At 36.6% G+C, this 12,415-nt stretch overlaps 1 long non-coding RNA gene, 1 other non-coding gene and 1 pseudogene across 2 annotated transcripts in view; all 3 read left to right on the plus strand.

Annotated features, from left to right (window-relative positions):
- LOC143660100 (uncharacterized) overlaps positions 1-12,415 on the plus strand; it is a 93,093-nt gene that overhangs the window by 16,491 nt on the left and 64,187 nt on the right. The window lies entirely within an intron of this gene.
- Positions 3,540-4,397, plus strand: LOC143659966 (uncharacterized; annotated as a pseudogene).
- On the plus strand, positions 9,425-9,531 carry LOC143660428 (U6 spliceosomal RNA). The gene has a single exon (XR_013164033.1). It is a non-coding gene; the product is annotated as a U6 spliceosomal RNA (small nuclear RNA).

Here is a 12,415-nt window from a genome sequence, read left to right on the forward strand (position 1 = left end):
CAGCCTACCCCGTGGATTTTGGACTCTGCGTTCCTGCAGTCACATGAGACACTTTTATAAATTTTATATTTGCGAGGGTTCTCTGTTGATTCTGTTTCTATAGAGAACCCTAACCAATACAGTGACCATACCATTGTTGTTTTTTTGTTTCTGGCTTATTTTGTCCCACCAAATGTCCCACATGTTCATTCACATCATTGCATGCCTCACAACATTGTTCCTTTTTGTAACAGCACAGCGTTCATTCATAAGTGTACACCATCATTCGCCATTCTGTTTCTCCCTCAGTGCATCCTTCAGCCACCTGTAGTCATTGGGCATCATGTAGAAGGCCCATAGTCCACAGTCCATCAACATTCTCAATTTTAGATAATTTCATTGTTCCCAAGAAATAGAAAACAAATAAACACATCCTTACCAATAGGAAATCTAATCCTCCTCTTAACTTTTGTCCCTCACCCCAGTTCTTCCTCTTTTTGATGATAGCTTAACTAGGTTTGGAATTTTAGATTAGATATTCTCTTCCCTTAGAATTTTGAAAGAATTACACCATCATTGTCTTATAGCTTCCTGTATTTATCTTAAAGTCTGATGCCATTTTGATTTCTGTTACATTATTGTTCTTTCACTTCTAAAGCACTTAAGATTTTCTCTTTATATCCAGTTTTCTGAAATTCCACAATGGCGTACCTTGGTACAGGATATTCAGTGGTTTTCATTTTGAAGGACATCAAGCTGCATTTCTAAAAATAATTTATATATGTTCTCTAAGAATTTCTCCCATTCAATTTCTTCTTCCGTCTCTTTCTGGAATTCCTTTTAGCTGTCATGCTGAGAAGCCCTCACTAAACTAAAAGTCCCAATTAAAACAAGTCTATAGAAATGTGCAATCAAAGGCATCCAAGGAAAGATACCTTGGTTCAAGAAGGCCGATGAAGTTCAGCATTTCTTTCTCAAGTGAGAAGGCACATGGCAAACACAGTCAGAGTTTCTCTCTCATCTGGAAAGGCACATGGTGAACACAGGGTTCCTCCCTCATCTGGAAGGGGACATGGCAAACACGGCATCATCTGCTAGCTTCTTCTCCTGGCTTCCTGTTTTATGAAGCTCCCCGTGAGGCATTTTCCTTCTTTATCTGCAAAGGTCGCTGACTGGTGGACTCTACTTCTCATAACTATGTCATTCTGCTCTGCTCTCTCTGAATCTCCTTCATTCTCCAAAATGTTTCCTCTTTTACAGGACTCCAGAAACTTATCAAGACCCACCCAAATGGGTGGAGACCTGTCGTCACCTAATCCAGTTTAGCAACCGCTCTTGATTAAATCACATCTCCAGGGAGATGATCTGATTACAGTTTCAAACATACAGTATTGAATAGGGATTATTCTGCCTTTACAAAATGGGATTTTGATTAAAACATGGCTTTTCTAGGGGACAAACATCCTTTCAGACCAGCCAATGATACACTAAAAAGGTGATTAATTTCTATAAAAACTAACATGGTAAAAAGGTGACTGTAGTTGCAATATGCATAGTGAGGGCTTCTCAGCATGTGAGCATCAATATAGACCAGTTAGTTGGTCAAGTACACACACATTTCTTTGTCAGACCCTAGATGTCAGTATTATAGATTTTCTCCTGAGCTGTTCAGTTTCTCCAAAGAACACTATGTCTTGTCCTTAATACCAGAATTTTTCAGATCCAGCAATGATGGAGGTCTCCCATTATTTTATAAATCTCCCTGATGTCAATTTGGTGTCTCTGTCTGCCATGCACATTTCTTCATATCCTTGTGTCTGAACTCTCTCTGATTCAATCTCTCAAGAAAATGAATATTCTGTTCTTTGCCAGAGTGGTATGGAGTGTATTTATTTTCTATTGCTGCATTACAAGTCACCCCAAAACTTAGAGCTTAAAATAACATTTATTATCTTGAAGGTTAAAAATCTGGGAGCAGCTTTGCTAAGATGGTTATGGCTCAGGATTTCTCATGAAATCCTCGGTACAGTGTAAGTCCTAGTTTCAGAGATAATATCCCATCACTTCCACAATAATCTGTTTGTTAGAAGTAAGACACTAGGTCCAGCCCATACTCAAGGGAAGGGATGTTAAGCTTCATCTCTTGAAAGAAGGAGTATTAAAAAGTTTGTGAAAATGTTTTAAGACCACCACAAGTGGTAATCACTTGGTTTGAGTGTGGGTGGGGATGATGAGTTTCGAACTACTTACTGATTCTTTTTTCAGCTTCATACTTTATCCCCTTCTTTTTTTACCTGTTTCCTCCAATCCATGAACCATTCTAATGGTTCATTTGTAGCTTATTTCTCATTAATATTCTTTTCTTCAGGCACTTTTATTTGATCTTCTTAATTCTGCTATCATTTGACAATCTTCCATCTTCTTCCCCCGTCTTTGAAGAATTTGTTGACTTTTCCCCTCAACATTTACTCTAACATTCTCTTTTTTCTTGTGAGTTTATATTGTCCTCCCTCTAATTATATAGTGTTAGTCGGATTTTTGGAGGGATCAGAAATAAATTCATGTATCAATCCACTATGTTTAATATACTATGTCCTCTTTATATGTTTGCCTTTCTATCTAGTCATCTAAGTAGACTTTTTCATTAACTTACTCTTTCATCCTATTTGTTACTTATTTTTTAAAATTTTTGTTTTAGTAACATATATGCAACCCATAATTTCCCCTCTTTAACTGTTACTCATTTTGTGTTCTCTTCATTTCGCTGATTTCTGAGATGTGGAAGGTAAATTTAAAAGTATTAAAATCTATACTTATTAATGAATGCCAGTTTTCTACCCAAAGTTCCTCTCTAAGAATTTCCTCAAAATTAGGAATAACGGATATTAGGACTGGTAATTTTTTCATATTGGGAGATACTTTTGGTCTGAAACTGAAGAGTCTACCCCACAAGAGCAAATATCTGAAATCTTACTAAAGATAGTGAAAAAATTCACAAGTGCTGATGGTTACAATAATAATAGTTTATATATATATATATATATACTTACTACATGCTAAACAAGTTTAAGCAGTTTTCACATACTAATTTGTTTAATGATTAGTCTTTAGACTCCTTTTTTAGAAGAAGCCTGGGTTGTTAATAAGCAGGTAGCGAGGCAACTGAATAAATTGTGAATCAAATTGTATCTAACTCCAAGAAACATAGGAAAAAGGCAATGAATATAAGTAAACTGGAAAAATATTTCCACTGAGTTCAGACTGTTTCTTCCAGACAAGGCCTAGATGAATGTCACTCATTCAGGAAAGAGTTGGAAACTTTATTTAGACTTGTCTTATCATGAAGGAAGCTAAAGAAATATTGTGAATATAATAAGCATATTATAGCTTATACTGCATTATGGTAGCCGACTTTATGTGAAATCTTTATTCAAAAAGGGGTTCAGAAATAAACCTCATCAAATACCTGAGAATACACAGTGGAGAGAAACCCTATGAACTTTGCCAAAGTAGGAATGTTTATATTCACATGCTACATATTATTAGACATTGGAGAAGTCATGCAGCAGAGGAACCCTGTACATGTAAGGAATATTAGAAAAACCTTCATCTAGTTATTCAAACAAATCGAACATGAGAAAATTTATATTATGGAAAAATTCAATGACTAACATTTTGAGAATGATTTAGCCAGAAGCAAAACCTCATAGAACGTGAGAAAATGTAAACCTTCTGAATGTGGAAAAACTTCCATTCAGATTTCAAACCTCATAAGTCACCAGAAATTATATTGGAAAGAAATTTTACCTGTATAAGCAATGTGGGAAAGCCTTCAGCCACAAATCAAATCTCACTAATATGAGAAAATCCATGTTGGAGAGAAACACTTTGAATGTAATGAATGTGAAAAAGTCTTCAGCCAGAAGCAGTACCTCTTTAAGCATCACATTGTTCACTTGGAGAACAATTCTACAAAATTATGAAAATGAAAAAGCTTTCTGTCAGAAAGAATACTTCATTACCCATCAGAAAATTCATACTAGAGAGAAATCTTTTGGATGTAATGATTGTGGAAAAGCTTTTATTCAGAAGTCAAGCCTCATTAAACACCAGAAAATGCATACCTAAGAAAAACCCTATGCATATAAAGAATGTAGAAAAGCCTTCAGCAGCAAATCAAATCTCAGCATGAGAAAATTCGTATTGGAGAGAAACCCTTTATATGTAATGAATGTGGAACAGCCTTTAGCCAGAAACAATACCTCATTAAACATTGCAACATTCATATAGGTGAGAAACCCGTTAAATGTAGTGCTGGTTTGAAACTATTGTCTACCCTAGAAAAGCCATGCTCTTTAATCCTCATTCAATATTGTTAGGTGGGTTGGATTGTATGTGTGTGGATACTTCTCAGTCAATAGGCCAATCCCTTGATCTTGAGGCTTACACTTCTGAAGCTTATGTATGTAGCAGAGAAGCTTAGCCTACCTATAGGTATTCCTAAGAGTTACTTCTGAAAGACATTGTTCTAGTTTGCTAGCTCCTGGAATGCAATATACCAGAAATGGAATGGCTTTTAAAAAGGGAATTTAGGGCAGGCAATGGTGGCACAGTGGCAGAGTTCTTGCCTGCCATGTCAGAGACCTAGGTTTGATTCCTAGTGCCTGCTCATGCCAGAAAAAAAAAGGGGAATTTAATAAGTTGCAAGTTAACAGTTTTTAGGCTGTGGAAATGTCCCAATTAAAACAAGTCTATATAAATGTACAATCTAAGGCATCCAGGAAAATATACCTTGATTCAAGAAGGCCTCTTAAGTTCAGGGTTTCTCCCTCAAATGGAAAGGCACATGGTGAATATGGCACCATCTGCTGGCTTCCTTTCCAGCTCCCCAGGAGGTGTTTTCATTCTTCATCCCCAAAAGTTGCTGCTTCATAGTTCTGCTGCATTCTCTGTTGTGGCTTTCTCATGGTTCTGTCATTCTTCTCTGCTCTCTCTGAATCTCCAGCTTTCTCCAAAATGTTTCTCTTTTATAGGAGTCCAGTAAAGTAATCAAGACCCACCTGGAATGGGTGGAGACATGTCTCTACCTAATCCAGTTTAATGCCTACTCTTTTATTTTTAATTAATTTAAAAAAATTTAAATATAATAAACAAATGCAAACATTCTTAACTTTTGATCATTCCATTCTACATATATAATCAGTAATTCACAATATCATCACAATGATCATTTCTTAGAACATTTGCATCAATTCAGAAAAAGAAATAAAAAGACAACAGAAAAATATTCATACATACTGTTCTAGTTTGCTAGCTGCCAGAGTGCAATATACCAGAATCAGACTGGCTTTTAAAAAGGGGAATTTAATAGGTTGCTAGTTTACAGTTCTAAGGCCGAGAAAATGTCCCAATTACAAGCCTATAGAAATGTCCAATCAAAGGCATCCAAGAAAAGATATCTTGGTTCAACAAGGCCGATGAAGTTCAAGATTTCTTTCTCAAGTGAGAAGGCACATGGCAAATACAGGCAGAGTTTCTCTCTCATCTGGAAGGGCACATGGCAGGCATGGCATCATCTGCTAGCTTCTTCTCCTGGCTACCTGTTTCATGAAGCTCCCTGGGAGACATTTCCTTCTTCATCTCCAAAGGTTGCTGGCTGGTGGACTCTGCTTCTCATGGCTGTGTTGTTCTGTTTTGCTCTCTCTGAATTTCTTTCATTCTCCAAAATGTTTCCTCTTTTATAGGACTCCAGAAACTTATCAAGATGCACCCGAGTGGCTGGAGACATGTCGTCACCTAATCCATCTTAAAAACCACTCTTGATTACATCACTTCTCCAGGAAGATGATCTATTACAGTTTCAAACATACAATGCTGATTAGGGATTAGAATAAACAGCTGCCTTTACAAAATGGGATTAGGATTAAAACATGACTTTTCCAACCAAAAGGGGGAAGAGTGAAATGAGACAAAGTGTCAATGGCTGAGAGATTCCAAACAGAGTCAAGAGGTTGTCCTAGAGGTTATTCTTATGCATTAAGTAGATATCATCTTGTTATTCAAGATGTAATGAAGAGGCTGGAGGGAACTGCCTGAAAATGTAGAGCTGTGTTCCAGTAGCCATGTTTTTCAAGGATGATTGAATAATGATACAGCTGTCACAGTGTGACTGTGTAATTGTGAAAACCTTGTGTCTGATGCTCCTTTTATCTACCTTGTCAAGAAACAAGTCAAACATATGGAATAAAAATAAATAATAGGGGGAACAAATGTTAAAATAAATTTAGTTTGAAATGCTAAAAAAAAAAAAAGACTTTTCTAGGGGACATACATCCTTTCAAACCAGCACACATAACATACCCCTTACTCTTCCCTTTCATTGATCACTACCATTTCAATCTAAACTTATTTTAAGATTTGTTCCCCATATTATTTATTTTTATTGCATATGTTTTACTCGTCTGTTGATAAGGTAGATAAAAAGAGCATCAGATGCAAGGTTTTCACAATCACACAGTCACATTGTGAAAGCTATATCATTATACAATCATCTTCAAGAAACATGGCTAGTGTAACAGAGCTCTGCATTTTCAGACAGTTCCCTCCAGCCTTTCTATTATATCTTGACTAACAAGGTGATATCTTTTAATGTGTAAGAGTAACCTCGAGGATAACCTCTCAACTCTGTTTGGAATCTCTCAGCCATTGACACTTATTTTGTCTCATTTCACTCTTCCCCCTTTTGGTTGAGAAGGTTTTCTCAATCCCTTGATGCTGAGTCTCAGCTCATTCTAGGATTTCTGTCTCATGTTGCCAGGAAGGTCCACACCCCTGAGAGTCATGTCCCATGTAGATGGGGGAGGGCAGTGAGTTTGCTTGTTGTGTTGGCTGGAGAGAGGCTACATCTGAGTAACAAAAGAGGTTCTCTTGGGGGTGATTCTTATGCCTAATTTTAAGTAGACTTGACCTATCCTTTGTGGGGTTAAGTTTCATATGAACAAACCCCAGGATTGGGGGCTCAGCCTAAAGCTTTGGTTGTCCGTACTGCTTGTGAGAATATCAAGAAGTCTCACCATTCCCCAAAGGGGACTTTGAAAATACTTTTTTATTCACTGTTCAAATCACTCTGGGATTTATTGGGGCATCACTTTGGACAAGCCAACAAAATCTCATGCCCTATTCAAGGTTCCATGTACTTATGGTGTTCAATTAAGCTGTCTACATAAGTTATATTAGGAAATGCACTAGTCAAAATATAAATTTTGTACCAAATAAACATTTTTTGCTTTAGTCTGACACATACGTTAAAATTTTGAAATATTAATTGCTGTCTATTTTCAACACCCTGCAGTAATGACATTCATTTGTTCTTCCTCATGCAAAAACATTTTTAAAATTTGTACATTTAGTCATTATTATTATACGCTCTAGGCAATCCTAGATTATACCATCTCAGTCTTTATCGTCTGTCTTTCTTTCTGATTTCATTTGTGCCCCCTGGCCTCCTCCCTCTATCATTCTCACATTCCGCTTCATTCAGAGTTTTAACATAATTGTATTATGGTTAGGTCGTATTGTGCTATCCATTTCTGAGTTTTTACAATCTGTCCTGTCGCACAATCTGTATCCCTTTGCTCCAATTACCCATTATCTTACCCTATTTCTGTTTCCTGATGGTCTCTATTACCAATGACATTCTCCAAGTTTATTCACTAATTTCAGTTCATATCAGTGAGACCATACAATAGTTATCCTTTTGTTTCTGGCTAATCTCACTCAGCATAATGTCCTTAAGGTCCATCCATGTTGTTACATACTTCATAACTTTATTCTGTCTTACAGCTGTGCAATATTCCATCATATGTATATACCACAGTTTGTTTAGCCACTTGTCTGTTAGTGGACATTTTGGCTGTTTCCATCTCTTGACCATTGTAAATAATGCTGCTATAAACATTGGTGTGCAAATGTCCATTTGTGTCCTTGTCCTCATGTCCTCTGAGTAGATACCTAACAATGGTATTGCCGGGTCATATGGCAAGTCTATATTTAGCTTTTTGAGGAAACACCAAACAGCCTTTCACAGTGGTTGTACCATTTGACATTCCCACCAGCAGTGGATAAATGTGCCTCTTTCTCCACATCCTCTCCAGCACTTGTCATTTTCTGTTTAATTGATAATGACCATTCTGGTGGGTGTGTGATGATATCTCATTGTGATTTTGATTTGCATTTCTCTTATAGCCAGGGAAGTTGAGCATCTTTTCATGTGCCTTTTGACCATTTGAATTTCCTCCTCTGAGAAGTGTCTGTTCTAGTCTTTTGCCCATTTTGTAATTGGGTTGTCTGTCTTTTTGTTGTTGAGTTGAACAATCTCTTTATAAATTCTGGATACTAGACCTTTATCTGATATATCGTTTCCAAATATTGTCTCCCATTGTGTAGGCTTTTTAGTTTCTTGACGAAGTTCTTTGATGTGCAAAAGTGTTTAAGTTTGAGGAGTTCCCATTTATTTATTTATTTATTCAATGCTCTTGCTTTGGGTGTAAGGTCTAGGAAACTGCCTCCTAGTATAAGATTTATAAGATATTTCCCTACATTTTCTTCTAACAGTTTTATGGTCTTAGATCTAATGTTTAGGTCTTTGATCGATTTTGAGTTAATTTTTGTATAGGGTGTGAGATATGGATCCTCTTTCATTCTTTTGCATATAGATATCCAGTTCTCAAGGCACCATTCATTGAAGAGACTGTTCTGTCCCAGGTGAGTTGGCTTGACTACCTTATCAAAGATCAATTGTCCATAGATGAGAGGGTCTATATCTAAACACTCTATTCAATTCCATTGGTCAGTATATCTATCTTTATGTCAGTACCATGCTGTTTTGACCACTGTAGCTTCATAATACACTTTAAAGTCAGGTAGCATGCCTCCTCCCACTTCATTTTTTTTCCTCAGGATACTTTTAGCTATTCAGGGCACCCTGCCCTTCCAGATAAATTTGGTTATTGGTTTTTCTATTTCTGAAAAGTAAGTTGTTGGGATTTTAATTGGTATTGCATTGAATCTGTAAATCAATTTAGGTAGAATTGACATCTTAACTATATTTAGTCTTCCAATCCACGAACACGGTATGCCCTTCCATCTATTTAGGTCTTCTGTGATTTCTTTTAACAATTTCTTGTAGTTTTCTTTGTATAGGTCTTTTGTCTCTTTAGTTAAATTTATTCCTAAATATTTATTCTTTTGGTTGCAATTGTAAATGGAATGTTTTTCTTGATTTCCCCCTTAGATTGTTTATTACTAGTTAACACCTACCTACTCTTGAGTGAGTCACATCTCCAAGGAGATAACCTAATAAAGTTTCTGACAAACAGTACTGAATAGGGATTAGAAGAAATGACTTCCTTTACAAAATAGGATTAAGATTAAAACATGGATTTTCATGCTCACTTCAGCAGCACATATACTAAAATTGAAATGATACAGAGAAGATTAGCATGGCATCTATCCAAGGATGATATGCAAATTCGTGAAGCATTCCGTATTTTTAAAAAAAGAAAGAAAAAATATATGGCTCATCTAGGGTATATAAACTTTTTTAAGCCAGAAAGCACAAAAGATGTTTTCAAGCACAAACATCTTTTGTTGCTCAGATGTGGCCTCACTCTCTCTAAGCCCAACTTTATAAGTGAAATCATTGCCCTCCCTCCTATGTGGGACATGACATGAAAGACTGATGTCATGGGAGATGAATTCCAGAGATGAGTCCGGCCCTGGCACTGTGGGATCAACATTTCCATTTTGACCAAAAAGGGGAAAGAAGTGTAACTTACAAAGTATCAGTGACTGAAAGAGTTCAAATAGAGTGGAGAGGCTACTCTGGAGGTCATTCTTACACAAGTTTCACTTAGACATCATTGCCTGTCATAACTTGCCAAACCCCAACCAAAACCATTTGAGTCAATCCTAAAGAACAATATATAATATTCTGCGAAGGGCAATATATAAGATTCTGCGAAGGTTCCATGCACTGCGAAGTTTCCATTCCAGTTACAATCTCCAGATGAGTCCCTGGACCAGATAAGTCCTGAAACCTAGAGGGCACAGCCTCTCCAGTGCATCAGCTAGTTCCATCTCCCTACTCCATATTACTGACAGCCCCTTCCAACATGAAAAAGGTAGAATATCTATAGCCCAAATACCCCTAAAGAGAGGGATAGCAAGGTCAAAGGTGATGGTGGAGTTATACAGAGTTTAACAAATGAATATGGTTGCTGAATCATTAAAGTGTTATTTCTTTTAGTCTTCAGTATCTTAGAGCAGCTAGGAGTAAAAACCTGAAATAGTGGAGTTGTAACACATATCAAACTCTGAAATCTGTTCTACGACTAATTGTTGTGCTGTGCTTTGAAATATATTGGGTTGTTTTTTTTTTAATATATGTTATTTTTCACAAAAAAAGTAAAAAAAAAAAGTCAATTGTGATGATAAAAAAAATATTTATTCCTTCTAGCCTCCTATGTTCTGGAGCACCTAGAAGGAAAAATCTGAGATGATGGTATGGTAGCTCATAACAAACTCTGGGATCTGTCCTGTGACTACTTGTTGAAGAGAGCTTTGAAAACTATTGTGTTTTTTCTTTCTTGCTTTGTATGTATGTTATATTATACAATTAAGAAAAAGTTTAGAAAATAGTACAATTACAAATATTACAATTATAAGTATTACTGGGTGACAACTTTTTTATTGTTTCCATGGGGATGTGACCCACCCAATTGTGAGTGCTAATTTTGGATCAGATGGTTTCCAAGGAGATGTGTCTCCACCCATTTAAGGTGGGTTGCTTACTGGAGTCCTTTAAGAGGGAACCATTTTAGAAAAAGCTTTAGAGCCAACAAAGTCCACATAGCCAGAGACTTTTGGAGATGCAGAAGGAAAATACCCCTGTGGAAGTCTTATGAAATGAGGAGAGAAAACTAGCCAACATCACCATGTGCCTTCCCAGGTGAGAGAGATACCCCGAACTTCATTGGCCCTTTCTTTGGAGTTCAGGTATTTTTATCTTAGTTTGAACATTTCAATGGCCTTAGAACTGTAACTTGCAGCTTAATAAATTCCCTTTTTAAAAGCCGTTCCATTTCTGGTATATTGCATTCCAACAGCTTTAGCAAACTAAAATAGTAAATGTCGAAAATCTTTCTCTCAAGTGACATCACTAATTGTACATGTGAGAATTCATACAGGTGATAAGCTTTATGAATATAAGGTATGTGGGGAAGCACTCTCTCAAAGCATATCTCTTACTGTACATATGAGAAGTCATACAGGTGAGAAGCCCTATGGGTGTAATCAGTTGTGGGAAAGCCTTTTCTCAATTCTGAACCCTTGCTTTACATGTGAGAAAGCATACAGGTGAGAAAGAAGCTTTATCAATGTAGCAACTGTGGGAAAGCTTTCTGCCAGGTATCATAAAATTCATACTAATTGAAAATCATAGGAATGTCTTGAATATACAAGACTTTTAGTAGGAATTTACACTTCCTAGCACATCAGAGAGGAATGGAAATGCCTATAATTAGTAAAATAATTGAATAAAAGGTATTATATTTATATGATGGAATAGCATACAAGAATTAACTAAAAATCAGTGTGCTGGTTTGAAATGATGTATGTACCCTAGAAAAGCCATGTTTTAATCCTAATCCCATTTTGTAGAGGCAGCTATTTCTTCTAATCCCTATTCAGTATTATATGTTTGAAACTGTAATTAGATCATCCCCCCTGGAGATGTGATTTAATCAAGAGTGGTTGTTGAACTGGTAGAGGCATGTCTCCACCTATTTGGGTGGGTCTTGATTCATTTATTGGAATCCTATAAAAGAGGAAACATTTTGAAGAGAGTCTGAGAGAGCAGAGTGACATAGCCACAAGAAGCAGAGAGCACACCAGCCAGTGACCTTTGGAAATGAAGAAGGAAAATGCCTCCCAGGGATCTTCATGAAAGGAAGTCAGGAGAGAAAGCTAATAGAAGATGCCATGTTCACCACATGCCTTTCCAGATAAGAGAGAAACTCTGACTGTGTTCACCATGTGCCTTTCCACTTGAGAGAGAAACCCTGAACTTCACTGGCCTTAAAACTGTAAACAGCAACTTATTAAATTCCCCCTTTTAAAAGTCATTCCATTTTTGGTGCATTGCATTCTGGCAGCTAGCAAACTAGAACAACTAGTATGTGTGTATATATTAATACACACATTAATTTACAATCTTGAGAGAGAAACCCTGAACTTCACTGGCCTTAAAACTGTAAACAGCAACTTATTAAATTCCCCCTTTTAAAAGTCATTCCATTTCTGGTGCATTGCATTCTGGCAGCTAGCAAACTAGAACAACTAGTATGTGTGTATATATTAATATATGTATTAATAGGGA

This window comes from Tamandua tetradactyla, chromosome 16 (genome assembly GCF_023851605.1).
Source record: "Tamandua tetradactyla isolate mTamTet1 chromosome 16, mTamTet1.pri, whole genome shotgun sequence".
In the NCBI taxonomy this organism is placed as follows: Eukaryota; Metazoa; Chordata; class Mammalia; order Pilosa; family Myrmecophagidae; genus Tamandua; species Tamandua tetradactyla.